Genomic DNA, 15418 nt, shown 5'->3' on the forward strand with positions numbered 1-15418 from the left:
AGGAGTTTGGATGAAGAGAGATTGTTTCTTGCTGAGGCCATACGGAAAGATAAAGGAGGAGGCATTTGAACTGTCTATGAAACATTGAGTAGGAATGGAATAAGTAAAGATGGAGAAATAAGGTCATTCCAGGTAGAGAGAATAGCATGGGGAAAGGTACAGAGAAGAGAAAGGACAAAGTATGCCCAGTGAATAGTAAGCAGTCATTTTTTGTTCTACTACAGGCTACCTTTAACCCCGTTCTAATTGAAGCCTCTGTGACTCCTAAAATACTTCTAGGAAGGTAGGGAAGTGTTACTTTAACTCAGGGTTTGGTCTTATATTTCTAATAATAGCTAATATATAGAGAGAAGGACGTTAAGGTTTGCAACACCTCACAATAATCCTATAAGGTAGGTGCTGTTATTATCCCCAGTTTACAGATGAAGGAACAAACTGAGTGGGTTTAAGTGACTTAGCCAGCGTTAAATGTGAGGCAGGATTTGAACTCAGTTCTTCCCTACTGCAAGCCCAGCTTTCTATGTACTCTACCAATTAACTACCTCTGTCTTTAGATGCATCTAAGTTTGGGTATGGATCTAGGCACTTACATCTACCATTTTTTTTTTGCTTTAGTTTCCAATTTAATTTCCAATCATTACTCTCTTTTATTTATTCTCTAAAATAAAATGGATTTGGGTCTCAGAAAACTGACCAGAAATAAACATCTTAATAGATCCAAAGTGAATAACAGGAAGAAAAAGAATTCTGCTTGACAGGAACCCTAGAAATTTAGATAAACTCTGAGTCAGTTCTGGAAGTTACCTACCACCTGAACACAAAATAGGTCCCTAGAGTTTTTATTCAACCATTTTCCCTTTGCTTTTTCCCCGTCCAACCTCATTGCCAAATAAGAACTTGGCAAGTTAAAAGTCTTATCTTATTACACTCATTCAGAAGTGGCCTTAGACCAACTGACTGCGTTTCTAACTTAGTCACAAACATTTACTTCCAACCTGGACTGCTAGTCCAACAGACTTCAAGTTACTACTTACAAAAAAAAAAAAAAAGCATGATAATAGAGAGCTGCACTGATTGGATAAATCAGATTAACTCAGAGTGACTGGTGGCTAGAGTACAGTATCCTCTTCTACCATGGACAATGGAAACCTCTAGAAAAAAGGGGTCCTTAACCTATAGCCCATGATTGAAAATACATATATCTTTGATACTATTTCAATATAATCAGTTAGTATCCTTTGTAATCCTTGACATCTTATTTTATGTAGTTAACAACAAAAAAAATGCTACTCTGAGAAGGGGATCACTCAGCTGCCAAAGGGTTCCATGACCTAAAAAAGGTTAAGAATACCTGATGTAAATGGTGTGGTGTCAATGGCTTCAATCTGTAGCATCTAAAATAACATGTGTAGCTTTCACTGTTTTGCTATGGAAATCAAGCTACCTTCAAATACATTCTTTTTTTTTTTTTTCCAAATGGAATATCATAAGATGGTAGAGCTGGAAGAGACTTTAGAAATCATCTATGGACCAATACCCTCATTTTACAGATGAGGAAATCAAGTCACAGAATTTTGAAGTGATTTGCTCTAGGTCACCCAAGCAGCAAGTAAAGTCAACAGGTAAGGTAAGGTAAGATTTGACATCTCATTCTTCTATTACATGTCTAGGACTTTTATTTTTTTTCCCCTATGATTTATTGAAGTAAAGCAAATGGTAGAGCCATGATAGTATGTTAGGTGATTTATTTATGCCATTTGAGAAATGGCATAAAAATGTCACAGTATAACACATGGAAGAGTAAATTCTCTGAAGCTTAAACTGGAAAGTGAATCCCCTCTGAAAATTCATCTTGTAACAAATCAGTTAAAATAGGGCTTCTCTATTATGCTTATCTTATATGTTGTTGTTCAGTCATGTCTGACTTTTCCTGATCCCATTTGGGCTGTTCTTGGCAAAGATACTGTAATGGTTTGCCATTTCCTTCTCCAGCTCATTTTGCAGATGAGGACTTGAGGCAAAAAGTGTTAAGTGACTTGCCCAGGGTCACACAGTTAGTAAGTGTATAAGGTTGGCTGTGAACATAGGAAGATGTCTTACTGACTTCAGTCCCATGCACTCTATCTACTGTGCCACCTAGCTGCCCTTTATATTATGCCCTTGTGCTTTCAGATACACCTTTTCAGATATACAAGGGACAGAACAAAACTCCTGCAGTTATGTGAAACCAGATTATTTAGCTTTTGGGCTTGGGTGTGTATAATCATCATCATCATCTTTTTTTCTTTCTGTCTCTATCTGTCTCTCTGTCTCTTTCTCTCTCACATACACACACTTGCACACAAACCCCAAATACATGCATACACAGAGACTTTGAGTTCTCCCTTTAAAAGTTTCTTTCATGCTGAGATGTCATGGGAAGAGGATATCTGAAAAAAATATGCCTTCATGTTTCTGGATAATACATTTAACAACTCTGCTTTTATGAATTAGGTCACCCTTGTCAAGTGAAGCCATCATTTAAAACCATCAGTGTTCAAACTTGCCTTCACCAATTTAATTCCAAGAGTACAATGTAAATTGCTGTTTCTAGTAAATCAGCCTTTTGGCAGGTGAACAAACTCTCCCAATCTGTGTCCTTCTCAGCATTTGCCCTCAGCAGAAGTTCCTCAGGTCTGACTTATTGCAAAGTAGAAATAATCTGTAACCATCAATTCTGGGGAAGGGGTGTGGGGGTCCACTATAATCTACTGAAATTTAAAATATATATACATATATGGCCTCATCATCAGGCATGCACAAATTGGAAATTGAAAATTTATCTATGAGAATCCTGCCAATTTTTTTCAATAAATATATAAAGTAATTTAAAGTTCCAGGAATAGTTATTTGTGTGTTACCTTTCTTGTGTGACAGAAACTGTAAAGTGTTTCAGAGAGTTTAGGTTTAGATTTGATTTAATAGTATTTCTCAGAATAAGGTCTTTTCAAAGCACCAGAATACAACCTCTTCATCTTAGAGCAGACATGTTTCCCATTCCTCAATCAGGTCCTTCCTCTCCCCCAGAGGAATGCATGTGTTTAAGGTATACCTTCCAGAAGCAATAGATATAAGTGATCACACCCAATTTCTTTATTCTAACTTCTTGTTGTTTAGCCAGTAATGCCAAAGATGCCTTGTTTAACAAAAGAATTTCCTAATAAAGAACAATAAGATTATCTAGAAATGTTTGCACTATGTGTGTGTGTGTGTGTGTGTGTGTGTGTGTGTGTGTATATGCATGCATGTGAGGATGCAGGATGAGAGACAACATATTTACATCATGGAAGAATTGAAGCACTATGACCTAGACCTAATCTTCCATGAAACATGAAAACCATTGGGATTCAAGCAATGTGGAAAGTTTTCTTAGAAGGCAGCAGCTTTCCACTGTTACAATTAAGCATAACAAAGAAGTGTTTTGATCTTAAGGCACAAGACTCTAATCAGTTTTAATGGGTAAACAGGCTTGGGTGGATGGTCTTGAACTCTAATTTCATATGTTTAATCTTTCTACCTTTCAGCTACTTATATTATCATTCTCTAAAAATAATTCTTAATCTTCACAAAAATGTGCTATTCTAATTACATATTTGTTTGAATAAAAGTATGCATAATGTAACGGGGGATGTTGGAGGTCCACTATAGCTAGCATAACGGATTGAAGGTTAGAGGATGGTAGCAGGCCAGCCAGAGCGGGGAGGTCTTTAGTCTCAGGCTGAAGGAATGCAGCCTTTTATACATTTATATAACTTTTTTTTTGATCATGAGTCAGAAAATCATACTTATTTTAAATTAAAATATATTCATTTTCCATAGTAGCCTATAGTCAAGTTAATGGGAAAGATTTTAATACTGAATTTATATATTAAAACATAATCATATATACCAGAGTTCAGTAAGTTATAGCCCTAGACACTTAAAAGTTTTTCATAAGGCCCAAAAGCTAAGGATGCTTTTTTTTTACAAATTTAAAATACTATTGTAATTATTTTTATAAAATTTTAGCTTTCAGGTTTTTGTACTTAAAAATTCAAAACATATTTGCAGATTCCCAGTACACACACACAAACACACAGACCCACAAATACATACATACATACATACATACATGCATGCATACATACAGGTATACACAGTACTTTTCTGTGCCTGAGTTTTGACTGTTTGACCTCCATATAAAACCTTCTCTGTTCATGGAATCATTGCTTTAGACAATTGCTTAATGATAGAGATGAAGTCATGGCCAAATAAAATGTGATCAATACATTTCAAAATTAACAGAACTACTTTTATGCCGTACCTCTTCAGGCTCGAAGTGTTCTTTATACTAGCTCCAATGATAGCAAGAAAAGCAATTACTGGTTCACCAAGCACATATTTCCCAGACCTGAGTCCTGATGTCATGTTAGTCACTGCACAATCCACCTTCTCTGTCTCCTTGTCAACTCCTAGAGGAGCACTTAAGTGCCCACACTCTTTAGAACAAGACAGCTTCTCTAGCAGAGTTTGAATGCTGCTAAAAAAAAAGTGTCAGTGGGAGGGAACGTCCAGGAAAAAAATATTATAAATGTTTGATTGTATAAATTATAATTAGTAAATTATAGTTGTAACTTTTAATACTTAATACTATCATTAATGATAATAGAGGATATAACATAATTTGAAAGGATTTCAAAATATGACTTCCTCGGTATGTGATATTATAGCCTTCCATGCCCATGTGTCCAGTCCAAGAAAGGTGATTTATCCCTTATAAGGGGATTTGTTCTGTGAAGTTAGGATTCAGAAAAAGGGCCAAACTTGAGGACCTAGAGGGCCACATGTGGCCTTGAAGCCACAGGTTCTCTACCCCGGTCAAGGCAAATCATCACTTACCTCAGAATAATGTAATTTTTATAATTAATAAAATATTAGATGAAATAGTTGCATGGAGATGCAACCCTGTCTTCTGGAAGGCCATGCCATTAGATGTTCTACTTTGGAATAGGTGAGATGTTACATTTTGGAAGGGTTTTGACTAAGAGACATAGGGTAGGCTGAATAACTGTTGCTTGAGGGCCAGTCTAGCTGAAGGTAGAGAGGTTCTTCTCCAGCTAGGTGGCAGGTCAATTCATTTTTCAGTCACTAAAACTGGATATAGATATATATATATATATATATATATATATATATTATATATATATTATATATATATATATATATATATACATTGAGGAACTGTGCTTTACATTTAGAATATGGGAGCTAGCGGCCATCATAAAGGTCATACAGACTAAACCCTCATTTTACAGATAAGAGAATTGCTATCCAGACAGACAAAATTAGGTCTAAAACTATTTGGTATATAAGAGAGAACATAGGAATTGAATCATAAGAGATAGTTTCAAGATCTGACTCTATACCTTACCGGCTCTATTCTTGTGAGCAAGATGATTCATCACTCTCAGCCTTAATTTCTCCAGATTGAAAGTAAGGATAAAAGTGTTTGAGTTACAAGCTTCCTGTTGTTTATTCTTTGTTTTTGAAGTGGACCAATGACATCACAGTTTGATGTCTTGAACTTCAATATGAATTGAATTCAAGTGAGGCAGAGTTACACAAAGGCATCATCCTCACTACCTCTTCCACAGTCATCAAAATCCAGTGGCAAGACAAAGTCAGAACAGTTAGTGAAGGCCCTGAATACAGTGGATGATCTTGGCATCTTCAGTGTCTCACCAAGCTCTAAGTGCTCCACAGCACCTGCTTCAGCTGCCTTCATGGCCATTGGAACAACTTGTCCTCATCTTCCCATTTCACTTGGGGGAAGTTTTCACATGCTTGGGGTAGACATGACCCTAACTTTCACCTGTGGCTCAAAAGAGCTGTAGCATGAACAACAGCCACACCCAATAAAACAGTCTCAGCAGACAGGCTAAACCTGGTTGAGGGGAACCACAACTTTCAGACCTGGCAGTGAGTTAAGACCAGCCTCCAGACACGAGTGGTTTTGAAGAAGAGTCTTTGTAAAGTATTAAATATAAATATGAGCAATTATTATTTCTAAGAAAGAGAGCAACAGTGGAATGGAAATAGGATCTTTGAAGACTATTCCAGTAGGATCACCAGCACTGTCATGTCCTATATGTTTAAAAAAGCAGCAAATACAGATCAGTCAATGACTGGTGTGGCTATCTGCTATGGACCAGGCTAGGGAAGCAAGGAGAACCTTATCACAATAAGGTTGACTATCAGAATACTATTTTTTTGGCCATTGTAATAACTGAAGACAGTGTGCTATCAAATATATAGAGGAATTTCAATCTGTTTAAGATATAGGGAAGGGGAAAAAAGAACAAACAAAAACATTTTTTCTCAATTCATCCAAGACTAGGTTGGGCATTTCTTTTACATACATACACACACACACACACACACACACACACACTCAAAACACATATATACACACATACACACATATACATTTATATGATATATTTTCATATCATTTTTGTTTGTTTTCTCCCCTCACTTACTCAGCAAGTAATTCCTGATGATAAAGAATAAAACAGAATAATAAGAAACAGCTGTTCAATCAAATTAACCAATATATCAAATGAGCCTGACAATATACATAACATTTCACACCCAGTCACCTTCTCTACAAAAAAGGAAAGTACAATTTGTTCAATTCTTTTCCACACCAGAGCTTAGACATTTTAATTGAATACAATTCAGTTTCTCATTTTGTTCTTTCCATTTTCATTGACATAATTGTGTGTTTCCCTTCCCTCTCTAGGAAGCTAGTTTCATATAGTATGTAGAACACTGAGTTTGGTATCTAATGAACTGTGTTCAGTTTCTGACATCATCACTTGCCACTCATGTGAATCAGGTCAAGTCATTTGACCTTCTTGGGCTTCAGTTTCGTCATTTGCAAAATGATGCTTCTTTTAAGCTCAAGATATGCTAAGTAATTGGCATTTTGAAAGAGGACCACAGGTACAGGACAATAAACCACTAATCATGAAATTTCAAGCAGTGGAAAGGGACCAAAAAAATTGTGGTAAATAGCTTTTCCAGAGACCCATAGGTCTTCCCTCTATCACCAACTCCATAGGCTTATAAGGCTGGTCCTGATAATATAGAAATATTTCTTATCCCAACAAAGAAATGCAGTCATCTCTGTATTTTCAGGCAGAAATTGTGGTTTTAAAATGCCCAGTAGTTTATATATGTGTGTACACACACACACACACACACACATATCAGAGGTAAGAGGTCTATATGGGGCATGCTTTTCATTCTATTCTGCAATTTAGACACATCAATGGCATACTCCCTCCCTGAGTCAATGCTGCCAAATTTAAATAACTGTTGCACCATGCAGCTAAATCAATTAACTCTAGAAGAAAATAACAACAATGAAGAATAAGCTTTGGAGTATATATCCACAGACTCTCCTGGAGCTGTCTTTAACTGACATAAGATACGTATTGCTCTTCTTAAGGTGAACAATTTTACTAGATGACCTCATGCAAAAAAAAAAAATTACAAAATGTTGTCAGAGGCCCATTCCCTAACTGTTAAGACAGATTCTACACTTTGCATTCACCATTGATATTACTGGTCTTCTTTCTAAGTGGAATGTGGTTTTCTACAGAACCATCATATTTCATAAAATGTCCCTGTTCAGAGGAAAGAACTTGTTTATTTTTATCATTCTTTAATTCTAACAGATCTTGTTCTTCCTGAGATTTCTACATTGCTGATAAAAACCAATGGGGATTCATTTTCTTTGGTAGCCTCAAGTGCTGCAGGTTTTATCTAATAGAATACCTAATAAACCAACACAAAATCAAATAAGGTAGATGAAAATATTACAAGTCAGCATTTATCATAAACTTTAATATTATCTAAATTACATCAGCATATACAGCTATATATTGAGTGCCATTCATTGTCCATTCACGTAATAATAAAATGGATATTTCTGAACATTTATAGTGCTAAGAGGTCTGCTTCAAACTTAACATGATCACGTTGGGAGATTTTCTTTTGAATCTATAATTATATTTGATGAATCAAATGGGTAAAAGTAAAATTAAAAAAAGATTGGCAACTTTAAATACAGCAAGATATTGACTATGATTATTTCCAAACAAATACATTAAGAAGCTTTGATTTCCACAGCAAGAGGGAAATACTAATTTTGTAACTCCTTATAACCAATGCAAATCTCAACCCATCTGTGACTTAGCTGATAAGTTCTAGGGAGTATCCTAAGGCATGTAGATATTATCACTCAAAGTCACCTAGATAAAAAGTGACAGAAGTCAATTGAACTTAGATCTTCCTAATTCCAAGCCCCATGCTCTATCTACAATTCAAGGCTGCTTCTGTAAATATTTCTGGAATCAAGCTTCCAAGGAAACTAGGATACTTTATTGATATGTCAAAGAAGACTCTTAATTGATAAAGACAATGAAGATGAAGAAACTGAGGCAAATAGGGTTAAGTGACTTGTCCAAGGTCACATAGCTAATAAGTTTCTGAGACTAAATTTAAACTAAGGAAGATGAGTCTTCCTAACTCTGAGCTGAGCACTCTATCTATTGTATTACCTAGCTGCCTTCAGGGAGTTGTAAAAATACATGAGATAGCAGAGGCAGAGCCAAGATAGTGAGAGGTAAAGGCAGGGACTCATCTGAGTTCTCCCCAAACCCCTCTGAATACTTTTAAATAATGATTCTAAATAAATTATAGAGCAGCAGAATCCACAAAAAAGGGAGAAAAACAGTTTTTCAACCCAAGACAACTTAGAAGGTTGGCAGGAAAGGTCTGTTGCATCAGGGTGAGAGAGGAGTACAGTCCAGAGCAGGCCACACCAGCATAGACCAGACCCCAACAAACTAGAAGGCCTCAGGGAAACTGAATCAGTGGCAGCAACGGTGGTTTCCAGATCTCTCAGCCCTCAGACAGTAAGGGGATCAAACAATGAGTCTGACAGGGGTCCCTTTGCTGGCAACAGGGGCAGGACTCTGTTGCATTGCCTATACTTGGATTTGGATTGCAGTCCTGTGCCTTAGTCCCAGTGTGAGAAGGAATACTAGCACAGCAGAGCTTGTAGCTGCAGGTGAACAAGTTCCCTGGATGTAGTTCCATGGTTGAAAAGAGTGTTTGTGGTCCCTCACAAACCAGTGCACAGTACAGGAGAATAGTAAACACCTTTCCTAAAATCATACCACACATGAAGAACCAAAAACTAACAGGTCCCCAGAATTACCTCTAAAAACAGTTGCAAACACATACACACACACACACACACACACAAAAGCTTGGCACAGTGCCCCCTCACTTGTAAAGCAAAGACCCACTTTAGCATAGAGTTGAAAGTCAAGAAATAGGCTGGAAAATGAGCAAAGAACAGAAAAAAATTCTGACCATAGAAAGTTACTACGGTGACAAAGAAAGTCAAAATGTACACTCAGAACGAGTCAACAAAGTCAAAATTCCTGGGGCAGCTAGGTGGCGCAGTAGATAGAGCACCAGCCCTGGATTCAGGAGGACCTGAGTTCAAATCCGGACTCAGACACGTAACATTTACTAGCTGTGTGAGCCTAGGCAAGTCACTTAACCCCATTGCCTAGCCAAAAAAATAAAATAAAATAAAAAATAAATTCAAAATTCCTGCATCCAAAACCTCAAAAAAAGATAAATTGTACTCAGGCCATGGAAGAGCTCAAAAAGAATTTTAAAAATCAAATAAGAGAGGTAGAGGAAAAATTGGGAAGAGGAATGAGAGTGATGCAAGAAAATCATGAAGAAAAGAGTCAACAGCTTAGTAAAGGAGGCACAAAAAATAATGAAGAAAATAACACCTTAAAAAGCATAATAGGCCAAATATAAAAGAGGCAACAAAATCCAATGAAAAGAAGAATTCATCAAAAAGCAAAATTGGCCAAATGGAAAAAGATATACAAAAAATTTGCCAAAGAGAAAAACTCCTTAAAAATGTAGAATTGCCCAAATGGAAAAGGAGGTACAAAAGTTCACTGAAGATAATAATTCCTTAAAAGTTAGGAGTGGGTAAATGGAAACTACTGACATTATAAGACACCAAGAAATAATACAACAAAATCAAAATAATGAAAAAAATAGAAGAAAATGTGAAATATCTCATTGGAAAAACAACTCACCTTAATAATAGATCTGGGAGAGATAATTTAAGAATTATTGGACTACTGGAAAGCTATGATCAAGAAAAGAGCCTAGACATCATCTTTCAAGAAATTATTGAAGAAAACTGCCCTGACATTGTAGAAACAGAGGGTAAAATACAAAGAATCCACCAATCATCTTCTAAAAGACATCTCAAAATGAAAACTCTGAGGAATATTATAGGTAAATTCCAGACCAGCAGATCAAGGAGAAAATACTACAAGCAGCTAAAAAGAAACAACTTAAAGACATGGAGCCATAGTCAGGATAACACAAGCTTTAGCAGCTTCTACATGAAAAAATCAGAAGGCCTGGAATATTATTTATGGAAAGCAAAAGAGTTAGGATTATAACTAAGAATCACCTACCCAACAAAATTGAGTATAATCCTTTAGTGGCAAAAATGAATATTCCATGAAATAGAGGGCTTTCAAGAGTGCTTTCAAAGACCAGAGATGAATATTAAATATGACTTTCAAATACAAGATGCAAAAGAAACCTAAAAAGGTAAACAGGAAAGAGGAATCATAAGAGATTTGATAAGATTAAGCTGTTTATATTCCAACATGGTAAAATGATGTTTATAACTCCTAAAACCTTTCTCATTAATAGGGCAGTTCGAAGGAATATACATAGACGGAAAACAGAGGTATGAGTTGAATGTGATGGTATGATTACCTAAAAAAAAAAAAAGTTAAGGGATGAGAAAGAAGAATGCAATGGGAGAAGGGGAAAGGGAAAGGTAGAATGGAATAAATTATCTGGCATAAGATGCCTAAAAAAGATTTTACAGTGGAGGGAGAAATGAGGGAAACAGTGAGTGGAGCACATGAACTGGACTCTTATCAAAACTGGCTCAAATAAGGAGTAACATATACATTCAGTTGGGTATAGAAATCTATCTTACTATACAAGAAAGTAGGAAGAGAAGGGGATAAGAGAAGGAGGGGAGCTGATAGAAGAGAGGGCTGTTTAGGAGAGGTAAAAGTCAGGGAAAAAACCACTTGTCAGAACGGATAATGTAAAAGGAGAGAGTAGGATAAATGGCAGGGGGAGAATAGGATGGAGGGAAATATTACTGAGAAAAAATGAGTTTCTCTAATAAAGACTTCATTTCTCAAACATATAGAAAACTGAGTCAAATTAATAGAAATAAAAACCATTCCTCAATTGATAAATAGTCAAAGGATATGAACAGGCAGTTTTCAGACAGTGTAATCAGTTACCTATAGTGAATTAATATATGTATATATATAAATCACTATTAACCAGAGAAATGTAAATTAAAACAACTCTGAACCTCACACCTGTCAGATTGGCTCATATGACAGAAAAGGAAAATGACAAATGTTTAAGGGGATGTTGGAAAATTAAACACCAATATACTATTGGTGAAGTTGCGTACTGATTCAACCATTCTGGAGAGCAATTTGGAACTATGCCCAAAGGGCTATAAACCATGTAAATCCCTTATTCAAGCAATACCACTACTAGGTCTGTATCTGAAAGAGATTTAAAAAAAAAGGAAAAGGAGCTATTTGTAGAAAAAAATATTTATAGCAGTTCTTTTAGTGGTTACAAAAAAAAATGCAAATGGATGGGACGTCCATCAATTGGGGAATGGCTGAACAAGTTATATATGATTGTGATGAAATACTATTGTGCTTTAAGAAATGATGAGAAGAGGGGCAGGTAGGTGGTGCAATGGATTGAGCACTGGGCCTGAAGTCAGGAGGACCTGACTTCAAATCCAGCCTTAGACCAAACACTTGACACTTACTAGCTGTGTGACCCTTGGCAAGTCACTTAACCCCAATTGCCTAAAAAAAAAAAAAGATGAGGACGCTTTCAGAAAAATATAGAAAGACTTACATGATCTGACACATAATGAAATGAGCAGAACCAGGAGAATATCATTCACAGTAACAGTAATACTGTATGATGATCTACTATAAATAACTTAGCTATTCTCAGCAATATAATGATCCAAGATAATTCTGTAGGACCTATGATGAAGGGTGCTATACATCTCTAGAGAAAGAACTAGTAGAGCCTGAATACAAATCAAACATATTTTTTCTTTATTTTTCTTGGGTTTTTGTCTTTTTTTTCCTCACAAAATGACTTTCACAGAAATGCATTTTGCATGACTACACATGTATAACCTGGGTCAAATTGTCTGCCTTCTCAATGGTGAGGAGGGAGAGAATTTGGAACTCAAAATTAAAAATAATAATAATGTTATTTTTTTTACATGTAATTGGGAAAAAATAAAATGTTAAATGATTTAAAAAAGAATACAAGATACTATATAAAACTATGAAAATTGTCCCATGTATAATACCATTATGAATACTTGAAAGCAAAGTTTGCCTTTAGTAATCCAAAATATTTTAAAATAAGGTCCCTAAGATTGGTTAAGATACTTTTCATTGCCTGGCACATAGTAGGGGTTTAATAAATGCTAATCAACTGATTGATTGATTATCTACCCTTCTCCACTCCACCCCCTTCCCCTTCCCAATTGCCTTCAAGTTACTCTTTTTTGGTTACTAAAGGGAAACTAATTTCTGATTCAGATTTATCATTTCCAAAGGTCTATAGAACTTGCAAAAATGAAAATTAACTCCCCACATACAAACAAAAGAAACAATTATAAAAAAGACCAAAAAAATAAAAGTTGAACATCATCACTGTAGAATGAAATTTCTCAGTAGATTGCCAATTCAGAAAGGCAGAAATGACCTGTAGATTTTTCAGTATTCTTTGCAATCTGTCCTTAAATGAATATATATGCCTTAGTCCAGGAGCCAATGAATAGATTTCTATATCAAATAAAGACTTCGTTCCAGTTAGAATTTGTTGACAGCCTTGGTAAAGGCTCCAGCCATATCAGGCAATAAGAGGCAGGACAGTAGGAGAAATAAGTTAAATAATATGATAAAAATATCTTCACTTCTAACCACATACAATAAAAATCAATCAAAATCCAGCAATGTGAGCTCATTTGAGTTCACCCAAATCAGATCATCACAAGGTTGATCCAGTCAACTTCAGCATAATTGATTTTTGAGGATATTAGAAAATAAAGGAGAAAGCCTACACAAGTGCCCATTAAGTTTTATTGCTGGGAATGGGGTAGAATAGTTGCATTTTTAACCTTGAAATTGCAGTGTCCATAGCAACTACATCTGCAAATCTAAAGATGATTGGGCTCTCAGCTCCTCTGGTTTAAGATCTGAACTACCCTGTGCAAACTAGGACAGACTTTTGATTTTCATCTCTTAGGCCTATTTGGATAAATAAGATCGTTTGCTTCTTTACATAAAACTAAAACTTTTTTACTTTTTCCTCAAATGCTTCATAATCAAAAGATACTTGGATTTTGGGATTTGATATTTTTACTCACTATAGCTGATTTGCCCACATCTCTATTAATTAGCCTTTTCTCATGGTAAAATGAATAGAAGCATTGAATATTAGGTAGAAGGGGGAGTGGAGAAGGTCTAATCAAACCCTACATTTTGAGCAAAAAAGACCCAAGTTTGAAGGATGCTAGGTAACTTCCCCTCTTTCACACACCATAGAGAGGAAGAAATCATACTAGAACACAGATATCCTGGCTACTTGTTCACTGTTGATTTTACCACATAATTCTATTTATATAAAGGAGAATGTATAATCAATACTTGTGTTAGCTAGAAAAATATTGTAAGTAACTCATTGGAAATAATATAATCAATAGATGAATTATTAATTGTGCAATCACAGAATACATTTGAAAAAATATAGAAATTTATCCTAATCATAGGATATTAGAGTTAGAAAGGGCCTGATATATTGATACATGGTGCTGAAGAGATGGCAGGTAGGGATGGGATGGGAGGGAGGATAATCTACTTTCTGTCTCCTACTCTTACTAAGTTCAGTACTACCATTGTTTCTAGAATGGATGTGTCATTTGACCCTTTTGTTTCATTCTACATCTTTATGACTCTCCAGATTAAAACTGCCTTTACTCACCATCACTCCCCTATACCTGTCATTTCTCTTGTTAGAGCATAAGCTCCTTGAGGGAAGAGACTGTCTGACTTTGATATTTGTATTCCAAGTATTTGGCAGAGTGTAGGCATTTAAATTATTTTTGTTCATTCATTGACTAATTCATCAGGAAGTCAACAAGCAACATGTCAGTTATCAAAAATTTATTAAGCTTTTGGCTTCCAGCTCATGGTGGTGAAGGCACAACTTCTTTCGGTGGTCCCAAATCCGGGTTCATCCGACACCAGCAGCCACCCTGCAGCACCCAGGCCAACCCTCCAGCTTCGTTGCTGCCATGCCTCCCAATTTGAGCCTAATGAAATTAAAGTCGTGTTTTTAAGGTGCACTGGTGGTGAAGTTGGTGCCACATCAGCTCTGGTCCCCAAAATTGGTCCCTTGGGTTTGTTTCCCAAAAAGGTTGGTGATGACATTGCCAAAGCAACTGGTGACTGGAAAGGGCTAAGGATCACAGTGAAATTTACCATTCAGAATAGACAGGCCCAGATTGAGGTTGTGCCTTCTGCTTCAGCCTTGATCATCAAAGCCCTAAAGGAACCTCCTTGGGATAGAAAGAAGCAGAAAAATATTAAACACAATGGAAACACCACTCTTGATGAGATTGTCAACATTGCTCGACAGGTGACTCACTGACCCTTGGCAAGAGACCTTTCTGAAACCATTAAAGAAATACTTGGAACAGCCCAGTCTGTGGGCTGCAACACTGATGGCAGGCATCCTCATGATGTCATTGATGACATCAAAAGTGGTGCTGTGGAATGCCCAGCAAATTAAAAACTACAAAGGAGACTATTGCAATAAATTAACATTTGACAACAACAACAACAAAAAGCATTTATTAAGACTTACTATGAGTCAAATACTTTGCTAAGTTCTTGGAAAACAAATAAAACCAGAAAGAAACCATCTCTCCCCTCAAAAGTGTATATTTAAAGGGAAAAGACACATAAAAAGAAGGCAAAAATGAGGGGCTGTGAGGAGGGGGAAAGAAAGGAAGTACAGGGGATAGGGCAGGGGTGGGGTACTCAGTAAAAGTGTGAAAGAGAAAACTGGAAAGTCAGGAGTGCAGCCTGGAGAAGAATGAAGACATAGCTTCCCTGGGTTCTCCACATTAAAA

The 15418-nt window shown here is 36.2% G+C and overlaps 1 pseudogene; it reads left to right on the forward strand.

Moving 5' to 3' along the window:
* Positions 1-14472: 14472 nt before the first annotated feature.
* Positions 14473-15106, forward strand: LOC110213246 (large ribosomal subunit protein uL11 pseudogene; annotated as a pseudogene).
* Positions 15107-15418: the final 312 nt, after the last annotated feature.

Source organism: Phascolarctos cinereus, unplaced genomic scaffold (genome assembly GCF_003287225.1).
Source record: "Phascolarctos cinereus isolate Bilbo 61053 unplaced genomic scaffold, phaCin_HiC Scaffold_9;HRSCAF=440, whole genome shotgun sequence".
NCBI classification, from domain to species: domain Eukaryota; kingdom Metazoa; phylum Chordata; class Mammalia; order Diprotodontia; family Phascolarctidae; genus Phascolarctos; species Phascolarctos cinereus.